Consider the following 13,045-nt stretch of genomic DNA (forward strand, 5'->3'; position numbering starts at 1 on the left):
TTATTCCATATTACTCCTGTGGTTCTGCTTCTCTGATTGAACCCCAGCTGATACCCACAGGGATCCTCATCTCAGGGTCTGATTCTAGGGAATCTGCCTTAAGACAATATGCTTAAATGATAGGCTAAATGATTTACTAAGGCCACATGGTTAATTAAGGCAGTGCTGCATCTCAGTCTAAATCTGCATGACCTAAGCCCCATGTTCTGTCCCCAGAGCACACTGCCACTTGAGATACTGAGCTTCCCCAAAGCAGTGAATTAAGAGGAACTTCTGGGTCACACTCACTGGGTGCATATTAGTAGAAATGCCTTCAGATGTGTAAGAATGATATTTAATATTTAAGTTCTTATTTAGGCACATCCTGCCTGTACACTAGCCACAAGAATAAGTCACCATTGCAGAGAATCACACAGCAACACATATGGGAGCAGAAACTGACTAATTCTCAGCACAGGTGCTCTTATTGAATATTGATAGCTGGTCTGAAGTCAAAATAAAGTATCTCTGGCTCTTCCTACACCAGCAGGTGTTTCTCACTCCTGGCGCCCAAAATGTATGTGCCTTCTAAGACTGTAAAAATAGACACCTCTCACATTTCTCTATAGGAACTCTTAGAAACAAACATTTGGAAAGCAGTATAATCTTATAAGAAGTTTTTCCACTTCTACAAGGGATTTGCTAAGTCTGATGTGTGAGCATAGATATTTGTATATTCATAAATTTCTGGTGCTGATGCACTTAAAATTCACTATTCCTGAGAAAGACAGGAAGAAGCAAGACAACTGTGAATAAGCGCTGCTTTTTTTGAGACTTCTTCACTAAACAGATGTGCAAATATCTAAATTGCTTTATGTTGTTAACACCCTAAATATGACAAATTAAGATTAAAATATCAAACTTTAGGTAAGATATTACAAATGTGTAACTACCTCTATATACCTAGACTTTCTTCTAAGTAGATAAAAATAAGTTCTATAGATCATTATTTTAGAACTACTGTTATTCTGACTTCAAAAAACACACAGGATATGTTTTCCTGTGAGTGCTCTGTAACTTGGGACTCATAATTGATTATCATAAAATATCACAGACGATATTATTCATAGGCAATATTTTAGTAGAATAGTTAACTAAGTGATGTGAAGATTTGCTTCCTTAAAATTATGATTTTCATATGGGAGTCTTATAAGAAAGATACTAAATCATAAGAAATGAGAATTATTTATCATAAAGATCAGAGAAAACCATAAGTTAAGCACAATTTTCTAAAAGAAATGAACAGAATTTGTAAAAAACTTTTTATCTATCTATAGATAGATCAATCAATAGATAGACTGATAAAGAGAGAAAGAAATAAAGAACTTGCTGTGAAACAAAAGTAAGGAATGAGAAGATATGAAGACAAAAAAGCAAAAACAAAAGGGCCAAATAAAATTTTTTTAATACTTACACTCTAAGAGAAGAATTAAAATCCACACTGGAGATAATTTAAAGCAGAAGGACACTGTAGGAAACTATTATAGAGAACAAACTTGAAAAATCCTCAAAAATATCCGTGGAAGAAAAAAAGCAATGAAAGAAAATTTTTGAAAGATACAAGTACTAAAGCAGTAATCAGTAATCACAAAACAAATTATCAGATAGATATAAGACCAAACACACTTGTTGTGACAATAACTACAAATGGGTTAAATTTCCCTGCCAAATGGTTAGGAATTTCAAACAAGGCTTTAAAAAATAAAACTTGATTTAGCTTAAACTATACATACCAAAAAGGAAGATAAAAATAATAGAGGGCCCTGGCCAGGTGGCACAGTTGGTTGGAGCATTGTCCCTACACCAAAAGGTTGCCGAATCAGTCCCCGCCAGGACACATACCTAAGTGCAGGTTCAGTTCCTAGACAGGGCATGTATGAAAGGCAACTGATTTATGTTTCTCTCCCACACCTCTCTCTCTCTCTCTTTCTCTCTCCCCCGCCCCAATAAAAACATATCTTCAGGTGAGGATTAAAAAATAAAATAGAATAGAATAAGATAAAATAAAATAAAATAAAATAAAATAAAGTAAAATAAAATAGGAAAATCTATCAGGCAAATGCAACAAAAAAAGAAATAGGTGAGAATTCAGCATCTATGCACATACACGTGGACAGGGTGTGCTGAAGGCATCTTGTACTGGCTCACAGAGCTGATTATAACATCCCTTCCCACCTCTACGTTTGGTAACATCACATTGTTTTTGGAGAGCTGGCTTATCTACACACCACTGTATGTACTTCTTTTTTTCATTCCACTCCTCAACATTTCCCAGTTTTATGAATATAATTTATCCTTTTAGATCCTGGCTATTATCATTAAAGAACTTAATTTATTGTGATGGTTAATTTTGTTTTGCTTTATAAAAGTCTATTAAAATTCAGTTACGTTATCTTCTATCTCATGAGCACCCATCCAGCTGCCTTTCAATTGGTCAGTCAGCCACATGACCACCATCATAAATGCCTGAAAGCAAAGATGACATGTTAGCGGTGATTAAAAAAATTTTCCATGATGCTTGTTAGTCAAGTAACATTAGAATCAATAAGGAACGGTTTTATGAGTGATATTCTATTTCATTTGGCAGAATCGGTACATCACTGGTTGTGATGGTTAATTTTATGTGTCAACCTCACTGGACCCTGGGATACCCTGATAATTGGTCGTTATTGTGGAAATCTCTGCAAGGGTGTTTTTATATGAAATTAACATTTTAATCGATGTAGTAGAACAGATTACCCTCTATAATGTTGGTGGGCCTAATCCAATCAACAGAGGGCTTGAATAGAACAAAAAAAAAATGACCTCCTCCCAAGGAAGAGGGAAGTCACCAACAGACTACCTTTGACTCCATCTCCACAATTGGGTCTCCTGGATCCTAGAGACCCACATTGCTGATTTGAACTTGCCAGTCTCCATAATTATGTGAGTTGTCTCATTAAAATAAATCTCTTTCTCTCTATATGCACATCTTATTGGTTCTGCTTTTTCTGGAGAACCTTGATTAATACATTTACACACTGTGTTCTCTCTAAAGATTTTGTGACATTTAAATTGTTTTATAGCTGTATTAGCAATAATTATTTAGATTTAATTTAAGTAGTTATACCATGAATTCCACATTCTTAATTTCTTTCATTTGCCCTGACTGGTATGGCTCAGTGGTCTGAGTGCCGTGAGTTCAGGCTTGCAAACCAAAAGGCTGCCTGTTCAATTTCCCCAGACAGGGCACATGCCTGGGTTGCAGGCCAGGTCCCCAGTTGGGGGTGTATGAGAGGCAACTAATCCCTGTTTCTTTCCCTGTCTTTCTCCCTCCCTTCCCCTCTTTCTAAAAATAAATAAATAAAATCTTTTTAAAATTTTCTTTAATTTACTTCTTATTTGTCTGGAATATGATGGTATTTTTAAGAAGAGTGTATTAAAGGTACACTTTGGTCATGGCTGACATTGTCTTTTTTTTGCATTCTCACCTGAACAGCAGAGGAACCAGGTATCACAATCTAAATTCAATACTTTTCTCTCTCCAAATTCTGTACAAGGTATTTTATCATCTTTGATTATCTGTTTTACAGATAAGAAAATATTAGCCTTCTTTTTTCCTTAATAAGTAGTCCTTCGTTCTGTCTGAACGCTCATTATCTCCTTTTTCTTCTCCTTAAAAATTTCATTTCATCAGGAAGTAGTGTCACCATTCTGCAAACCCCTTTTATTGACACTTCTGAAAAAAATCAAGCATAAAACCTACTTAGCCTGGGTGCTATATGGATTATACTCTGTTTATTGGTTTTCATTAGTTTGTTTTGCCCACAATAAGTAAACCATAAATTCAACACCTAAGTCCTTATGCAGCTAAAAAAGATAACTTCTATTATTCCTTTGAATTATTCCTTCTCTATATGTTGTTTGTTCTTTATGAAAATCTTCTCGTTCTTCTCCCTCAGTTCTACAGTTCTTTTATCTTTTCTTAAGTTGATATTCATTTTTTTATCCTCTTCCTCTTGTTTTTGGGAAAAACATTTTAGCTTATCTCCCACTTCACTGAATCCATTTTCTGCAATAGATGACCTATCAATAGATAGTTGTGTCCACTGCAGATTTTAATTTATTTATTATATATTTTCTCTCCATACAATCTTAACCAATTCTTCCTCTTTCTTCTTTAAGACAATCTGCAAATGTAGTGTTTACAAATGTAATGTTCCAACAAATTGTGTTTAAAAATAATTTAGAAAATATTCTACACCGTAAGTATTTTCCCATTTCTTGAAGCACCTCTAGTTCACAAGGCAACTTTTGTTCTGATTACTGAGTTTGATGCCACTCTTTTGAAATCTGATGCTCTTTCCTGTGTCAGTTGGTCTTTCTTACATGCTTGTACCTCTGTGGCAATGGGCAGCAACGTGAAAGCCATTGTGTGTGGAGCTAGTGATGTGTCTGTTAGAGTTTGAGTTAAAACATAATTCACCCCCTCCTCATTCAACTTTAGGTAGCCTCTCCCCGTTTCTTTCCTTCTCCTAACCCTGTAAGGGAAACATCTCCCAGAGAATTAAACTGTTTATTCTTGCTCTATTAGAGAGGAAACCAGTTCATTCACTAGCCCTCTCTGCTCTGTCTCTAACATCTATCCCTCTCTCTTCTGATACCAAGTGTTTTCCCTTCTCACTGCCAACAAGCCACTTCCCTTGAGTCCAATCAACATATGTGACCTTGAGTCATGTATTTCTTTTTCAAGAATTTGCTACATAAATACACCGGTATTCCCTAGATCGTATCAGTCATTATTCCTACAGAGATGACGTATACCCCAGGGGGACATTTTGTTTTTCCTAAAAATGATGGGGAATAATTAAGATGCTATTCATTAGCCTTGAATCATTTTGGAGTCTTTTAAATTCTTTATGTGATGAGATTAGGGACCCAAACTAATATTGTGGGAAGGTAAATTATTTCCCTCACCAAAATAAACAAGCAATTGCTCACATCCCAAAAAGAATGGATAACACTATATTTGTGGAGTTATATTTGGGAATAGGTCATGAAAAGATGAGATAGACTGCATGGTTTATTGCTGATTCCATCAAGATGGAAATCTGTATTTATGCAAGTCAATTAGAACAAAAATAATCAAGCATCCTAATTATTATGTTTACAGAAATCAAGGTTAAGTTTTTGCAGCTGTATTCACACATACTCTATATGCTATATATTGGCAAAGCACAAAATCATTGATCTTGTTATATAAAGATCAATACTACAATATATGAGTATGTGTGTGTTTGTGAATTTGTACATATATATGTATATATACATATATTCCAAAAATGCATCTATATTTAAGCCAAATTCAAATTGAATCTTCGCATCTATCTTCAGTTCCTTCCCTTGGATGTATTGCTTATTCAAAATAAATTCATCCGCAAAGTTGATATTCAGTTTCCATTTATTTAATTGCAATATTCTTTCTTTGGAATCATAGTAATTTTGCTGGGAAAGAAATTGAGGAAAAGTTTCATCTTAATATATTTTCTTTACCTAATTTTAATAAAATATTTTAACATGCAACTGGCATTAGGAAAAAATTGTGTGGTGAATAAAAAGCTTGGAGAAGAAATGTGTGTTTTTTCAGAGTACTGACAATTTGATATGAAATACAGTTCATTGAAGCTGCATCTCACAGTAACAAAATTACCTATCTACTGTCACATGACATCTATGGTTACCAAATTGTTCTACGCTTACAAGAATCTTCATTCAAAAACATCCTTCTCCTAATATTTACTGATCTCTGACTATGCATCAGATTAATTCAGTGAATCTGCAAACATTCTCATGAGTAATGTTTCATTTCTGTCTACCCATTTTATACATGAAAAAATCTGAGGCTCAAGAAACTTGCCCGCAGCCACATAGTTGGTAAGATGCAGAAGCAGGGTGCAAAGACATGGCTCTCTGGTTCCAAAGCCTATGATTTTTGCCACTGCATTGAGCTGAAACTCCTTGAAATGGGGCTTCCTTTGGCTACCACGAGTGCACCCCATAGATACACTACTACAGACTTCAAAAAGGTGCCACATCTGGCACAGCAGCTATGTTCCAGTTATCTATCACTGTATAACAAACCATAACAGAGCCTTAAAACAATAACACATTTATCTTGCTCCAATTCTGGGGGCCAGCTGGGCTCAGCTAAGCAATTCTCATTCAGCATCTCTCACGTGGTTACAGGTAGTTGGTGACTGGGGCTGGGGTCATCGCAAAGGCTTTTTGTCTCACACATCTGTGCCCTGGACTGGCAACCGAAGGTTCCCAGAATGAGCGTACCAAGGGACATCAACAGGGCTTTTACTAAACTAACCTTGGCAGTCACAAAGCATTGTCACTTCTGCCACACTTCATTAATCGAGGCAGTTACAAAATCCCATTCAGATTCAAGGACAGGAGATCTGGACAACACCTGTTCATGGAAGACTGTCAAAGAGTTTGCAGGGAGGTTTCAAAAGCGCCACAAACTACAATCAGGGCTACTGCTCTGTCGATTTTGCAGTATTCACTCTCACCCACCATGGTGCATCTCATTTTGTAGGAGACAAACCAGTGAATTAAATGAGATATAACGAGTATGGTTACCCCTGCAATATTGGGTTTTTTTACTACATCCTGGAGTGAAGGAAGGGGAGGGCACTTTTTGCTGTTCGCCTGCTCCCACGATGAGTGTGTACTCCTCAGGCCAAGGAACGAAAGTGGGGTTCTGCCAACCACCAAATGTCCGTGCCACCTACACATGGCTAGGCCCAGTAGAGAGAAGCGACCTTGGTCAAGGCAGCCCTCATCAGCTGAGAGCAAGTTTTAGAGAGACACTCAGATGAGAATTATTGGCCTCTAGCATTTCCAGCAGACAGGGAAATCAATGCACTGGTTTTGAATAGAAAGTGAGGAGGAGGGACCTGGGTAGCACAGCACAGCCCCCACTACACCGACTGACCTTCATACTCTTGATAAAATTCATGGTTGGAAAGGCAAGGATTTATATAGAAGTGGCATAGGAGATAAAAGGAGAAAGAATACCATTTACTTTCTTTTTCTCTAGACTAGGTAAAGAACTAACCTTTTGATTCATTTATCATAGTCATTCGCATGAGTGAGCCATTTCACAACCTCAATTCTCCCAAAGAAACAGTACAGAAACAATCATACTATTTCCTCCTTTCTGTCATTCCAAGAAGTTGCCTTGACTTCTAAACAAAATTCCTGCTCTCCATGATGACAGCTGTGGCGGGGGGAAGTTAGAGGGTGGAAGGATGGAGCAAAAAGGAAAAAGGACTCATGGACATGGACAACAGTGTGGTGATTGCCAGGGAAGAGGAGAAAAGGGGATTCAATGGTAGAGGAAAAAAATACAATAAAATTTAAACATACTTCCTACTCTCAATGTTATATATCATATCTCCCTGTGAAGGCAAAACTGGGCAATGATTACCTCGGTGTTAAATAATTATCAATTCCAGCTTTGAAATGAGCCAACTTTGAATTTTCTAAACCTATTTTTTATGGAGAAAGCATTCACCCCAAGGCATTTCTTAGAAAAATATAAGTAGCAAACTCCAACTCAAGCATCTCAGAGGTCAAGAAAGGCCTTGACTAGGCTTTTAACCCAAAATTTAGTGTAATATATAGTAATTGACTTCTTTTTATTGAATTCAATTTTATTTATGTTGATCTTATTTAATTTTTAACTATATGGTTCAAACAATTAAAAGATAAACAGTGGGAAAAAAATGTTTCTCTTGCTCTCATTCCCATCTGCTCAATTTCTACCAATAGAAAACCAACAGTCTCAGCGTCTTACATATGCTGCCAGGTTTTCTTTATGCATATTCAAACATAAATTTAGATGCACAAAAAGTATCTTATACATCATCCTTCACTTTGCTTTTTTGGCTTAACAGAATCAACTGTTTCTTATTAATAAGAAACAACAGGGTTTAGGGACAGAGGTTGCAGCAAAATATTATTACTTAGGATATTTTTGATAATAATAATATCATTGCATGTATGTTTGGGATAATATCTATTAGTAATAATTTCTATATTTAATTCTGTATACATACTCCACTCTGATGACAAGGTCCTACTATTAAAATGACATGGTTTGTTTCTTTTTGTTATTAAATCACAGATCACTACAAGCAATGTGATCCAATAACCAGGTCCAAATATTGTCTTCTTCCACCTGTGCTTCTTTACCTACCTGTGCTTCTATGAGACTGTAGGTACAACCAAGTTTCAAGAAAATGTTAAACGTCTACATTTAAGTCCCCTTGTATATAAGATGCCCAGAGAAATGCCCACCATCACCTCCAACTTGTCCCCCCCTAACAAGAGCCTCTAATTCCAAATCAGGCAAATATTAACAACAACAGCATCACCAGTGCCTACTGACAAAGACAGACAACTCTTAGAGCATTGTCATTTACAAGGTCAAAGCCCTTTTCCAGGACCAGCTTCCAGGCATGGGCAGTCATACAGGGCCTCGTGCTCAGAAGGGCCCTGGGTTTTGTTGACCGCTCTGCTTGCCATCTTGAAATTCTCCATCATTTTTTAACAAGATGCCCTGCGTTTTCATTTTGTGCTGGTCCCCACAAATTATGTAGCTGGTCCTGTCCTCTGCCTCTTCTCAGAAGACATTGTATGAGAGAAGATGAAGCAAAGAGAAAGGAATGTCCCCATAAATCCTTAAATAAGGAAATATACGTTTCACAAAACTTGCCTGACTTAAGTATTATTTTCCCCATGAGAGAAGCTCCTCAGGCAGCTCGTAAATCCCTACAAAGTTTAATTGCCTAATCCATAAGAAAAACTACCATTTTCAGAAAAGCTTACTTGTTGCAAAGAGGGTCACGTAAATTAGTTTTCATGTTCCGCTTCATTCTTACTTTTTTTCCTTTTCTGATAATGATGAAAGGCTTGTCAAACAGTAAAAATATTTTTATTTTAATTACATTCATCAAAAGTCTTATTTCCAAGAAAAAAGATTAGTTTAATGATTAAATTCCCTCTGCCTCCATGAGTAATAATTAGTTAACCAAATACTAAGACACCTCTCCGTGGACTTACAATACAGCATTAGTACGCAGGTGACTTCACTTTCAAATTAATGTAAGTGATCCATATCAATGGCTCTCCCACAGATATCAGGTCCCAGCAGAACTCTGAAGGTATTGCAACTACGTCCCCAGTCCTGTGTATACCAACCATTGCCTGCAGATAGAATCAGTAAGAAACTTCTCAAGGTTATTACTGAAGCTCCTCAAATGTTTGTAGATGCTGTTGGGATTAATTGGCCCCAAATCTACATGAAAGCATTGCTGAATTCTTAGTAGCCTTTTACAAGTATTGCTGCAACCAATAGACAAAAAAACTGAATTGCCATCGGGAGGGATTGATCCACGTGTATTCTGAGTTTATGTTAAAGGATGGGGACAATCTGAGACACATGTTCAAGCCTAACTGAATCAGGATGGTATTCAAGGCCTTGCAGTGTCAGGCAACTAAGAAGGCAGTCGGGGCGTAGGAGTGAATGAATGACGCATGTTTAAAAGTCAGATGAACTGTGCTCTATGCTCCACACTTAGCTGGATGGTGTAGGACAAGCTACTTAACATCTCTAAGTCTTAGTCTCCTCCTTACTTATAAAATAAGGAATATAATACGACCTATCTTATTAACTTAGTGGAGACCACCCCATAATGCCCCAGGACACCTTGATTTCAAAGTGTAGCAGTAAGAGAAGAAGGAACTGAACAAAGAAGCTAGAGCCAGGACAGTAGTTAGCGGTGTACACCACACATGCCTGTAAAAGTCTCGCCGTAGTGACTGCGCATTGCAAGCCCACAATAGGTATTGCTTAGTTATTGTTACAATGGTTAAGTCACTAGCCCACCTATCTCTAGCTGGTTAGCAGTCCTAACCTGTGAAACCATTAAAAGCTCACTCTTAGCCACATGTTTCTCAATCTTTTTTTGTTCATTACCTTTGAAGATATTATTTTTCCTAATTGCCTTCCCACAAAATTTTAATACCACAGATATGTGTAATTCTGTTTGTGATGATTAATTTCATGTGTCGACTTGGCTGGGCCATGGGTTGCCAGAGTTGCAAACCCCACCCCTACGTGCAGACTAGGGGATGAAGAGGTTATAGACTCCAGGTGGGAGGTTCTTGGGCAAGCAAGACTGTGACACGTGATCTCTGGGGCCTCTTCCTCAGTCCTGCTCTTCTATAAAGTGTGAGACATCTTCCCTGAGAGCCTGTCCTAGGCCTTTAGGGCCCCAGCTAGAAACCTCCTTGCCTGCTTCTCATTCCCATACCCCAGCTTTCCTCCAAGTTCTTAACCCACACTCTCTTTAGTCCTCCACATAAAACCTCCTAATTTTCTCTTTTCCTCTCACAATCATCTTACAGACATTTTAAAACCAGAGCTCAAGTGACTCACAACCACAAACTATTTTCCCCTTATTAGAGGGCAGGGAGGATCCAGGCAAGAAAGGCTCCTTAGAAGTAAAGGGGAATGTTTTGTTTCCATTCTTATAGGGACATGTGCCTCATGTCCTGGAATAGGTTGGATCATGTTAAAGCAGTTGTCATTACATTTCTTAATTAAAATTGGTTGAGTAGCCAATCCTGCTATATTCTTCATTTCAATTAATCTCTACAACAACCCCATGAGGTTGACCATATCATCAGCCCCATTTTAAAGATGAAGCAACTCAGGCACAGAGAGGTTAAGTAACTTGCCCAAGGTCACACAGCTAGTAGGCAGCCAAGCTGAGAGCCTGAACCCTTAAACCACACATGCAAACTCTAAGAGGCTCTGTGGTGACCTGGCCTTAGTGAAGGAGTTAATCCCGGAAAGTGTTCGCTCTTAATCCTTTCTCCAGCCTCTCGACTTAATAGGCATTCCACATATTTATATGGGAAAGACGGAAGTTGATAAGAGAAATTAGAGTGGCCTGCCTATGGCAGCCAAGCTAAGGGTAACTGAGGTGCGCTGGGGTCTATCATAGGTCAGGAGGAAAATAATGCTCAATCTCATTCTCAGCCCAATGCCCAAGGCCAAAAGAGGACAATATGCCTGGTATCCTCATGGGAAAACTGGAACTTACAAAGTGACCTGGAGAAGAGGTGGTTCTGGTGATCAGAATATTGAAAAAAGAAGGAAAGGTTTGGAGAGTTACTGTGACAGTGACGTGCGGAAAAAAAAGGAAGAATCCCTTCACTTTAAGCTGAAAATGTTTCCCTGTGGACTGAACGAAAATATCTAGAAAATGTTTCCCTCTGACTACAGTGTTTAGTTTCCCTGAACTAAAATGTTAGAATCTGCAAGAGTCTACTTCTTTAGATACCAGCTTTTGACATTAAGTATTATCCACCACACACATATTAAATTTAGAATTCACCAGGTAATGGTTTTTGTTTTTATTATATAAGCAATATAAGTTCAGTGAAACAAAGTCAAACAGAAGGGAATGAACTGAAATACAAAGGCCTTACCCTGATGCCAGGTACTCATTTCAACTCCCCAGAAACAATTGTTTTGTTAATAGTTTTTCCATGCAGTCACAAGAAAGTATTGTTTGTTTACTGATGTTTTTAGACAAATGAGGATACTATGCATTATTGTTTTGCAAGCGCTTTTTTCAGTATATAATAGCGTGTATTGTATATCTTGTCATATACAACTTTAATAATTGTATGATATCCCACTTATTAGAGAAGCCTGAAGAAATTTTGACTAGCCTCCTAGTAATGAACATTTAGGAGAAATACCTGAGAAATTATGAGAGTTCACAAAATAGTATAATGAATAAACATCTTTGTACACAAGCTCCCCACTAGAGAAAAAATCCTATGATAGCAAAAATATTGCCTGCTTTGCTCACTGACGAACCCTCAGCACTTAGTACAGGCTCTGACACAGAGTGGATGCCCAATAAACATTCACAGGGTGACTATATCTTCACGTGTATATGTATCTATACAGATATTTTAAATTTCCATATATAGACCAATCTCCCTCCAAAATTATTGCTTCACCATATATTTCCATCTATGTTTTGCTTTGTTTTGTTTTGTTTCAGTCAGCTGGGGACTTCGTTTTCAGAGCTCAATGTAGTAGAAATAGTGAACGCTTGTGTTATTAGTTTCCTCCTGCTGTTGTGACAAGTTGCCACAAATTTAGTGGCTTCAAACAACACAGATTCATTATTGTTTGGGTCTGGAGGTCAGAAGTCCAAAATGGGTTTGCAGGACTGTGCCCCTTCTGAAGGGTATAGAGGAAAATTTATTTCCTTGCTTTTTCTAGCTTCTAAAGTCTGCATTCCTTGGTTTCTGGACCCTTCCATATCCTTCCAACCTCTGCTTCCATTGCCACATCGCATTCGCTACTCTGACCCTCTGGTCTCCTCCCGTCTCTTGTGATTACATTGGGCCCATCTTGATAATCAAAGATAATCTCCCCATCTTGAAATCTCTATCTTAATCACATCTGCAAAGTCCTATTTGCCACATAAGGGGTCTATTCATATGTTCCAGGGATTAGGATGTGGACACCTTTGGGGAGCCATTATTAGGCATACCACAGTTTAGGAATGAGGTCTGAACTTCAGCATTGTCGCTTCAACTATATATCCCAACTATTGTTGAGTCTCTCTAGTCACCCTGTCCTGAACTAAATCTAGAAAATACACTAACTAGCTCAGTGGTCTTGCCTCACTTACACATTCTCCCTGAGCCTTTATTTTCTCACTTGCAGAACTGAAGAGATTAATACCTGTCTCATAGAAAATGCCATATGTAGACTGTCTGCAAACATCCCCTTCCATTTAACAAGACTTCAGAAATTATTATATGTTGTTTTAATCTTGCCAAAATGTAAGTAAAATACTGGATTAAACTGCAATGAAGGAGAGAAACAGATGCTCTTCTAAAGTGCTGGTGTGAATGTAAA

The 13,045-nt window shown here is 37.7% G+C and overlaps 1 non-coding gene across 1 annotated transcript; it reads right to left on the minus strand.

Moving 5' to 3' along the window:
- Nucleotides 1-2,570: 2,570 nt before the first annotated feature.
- LOC129083941 (small nucleolar RNA SNORD47) lies at nucleotides 2,571-2,645 on the minus strand. The gene has a single exon (XR_008530514.1). It is a non-coding gene; the product is annotated as a small nucleolar RNA SNORD47 (small nucleolar RNA).
- Nucleotides 2,646-13,045: the final 10,400 nt, after the last annotated feature.

The sequence above is a fragment of the Pteronotus mesoamericanus genome, unplaced genomic scaffold (genome assembly GCF_021234165.1).
Source record: "Pteronotus mesoamericanus isolate MK-2021 breed Mesoamerican mustached bat unplaced genomic scaffold, CSHL_Meso_final scaffold_167, whole genome shotgun sequence".
NCBI classification, from domain to species: domain Eukaryota; kingdom Metazoa; phylum Chordata; class Mammalia; order Chiroptera; family Mormoopidae; genus Pteronotus; species Pteronotus mesoamericanus.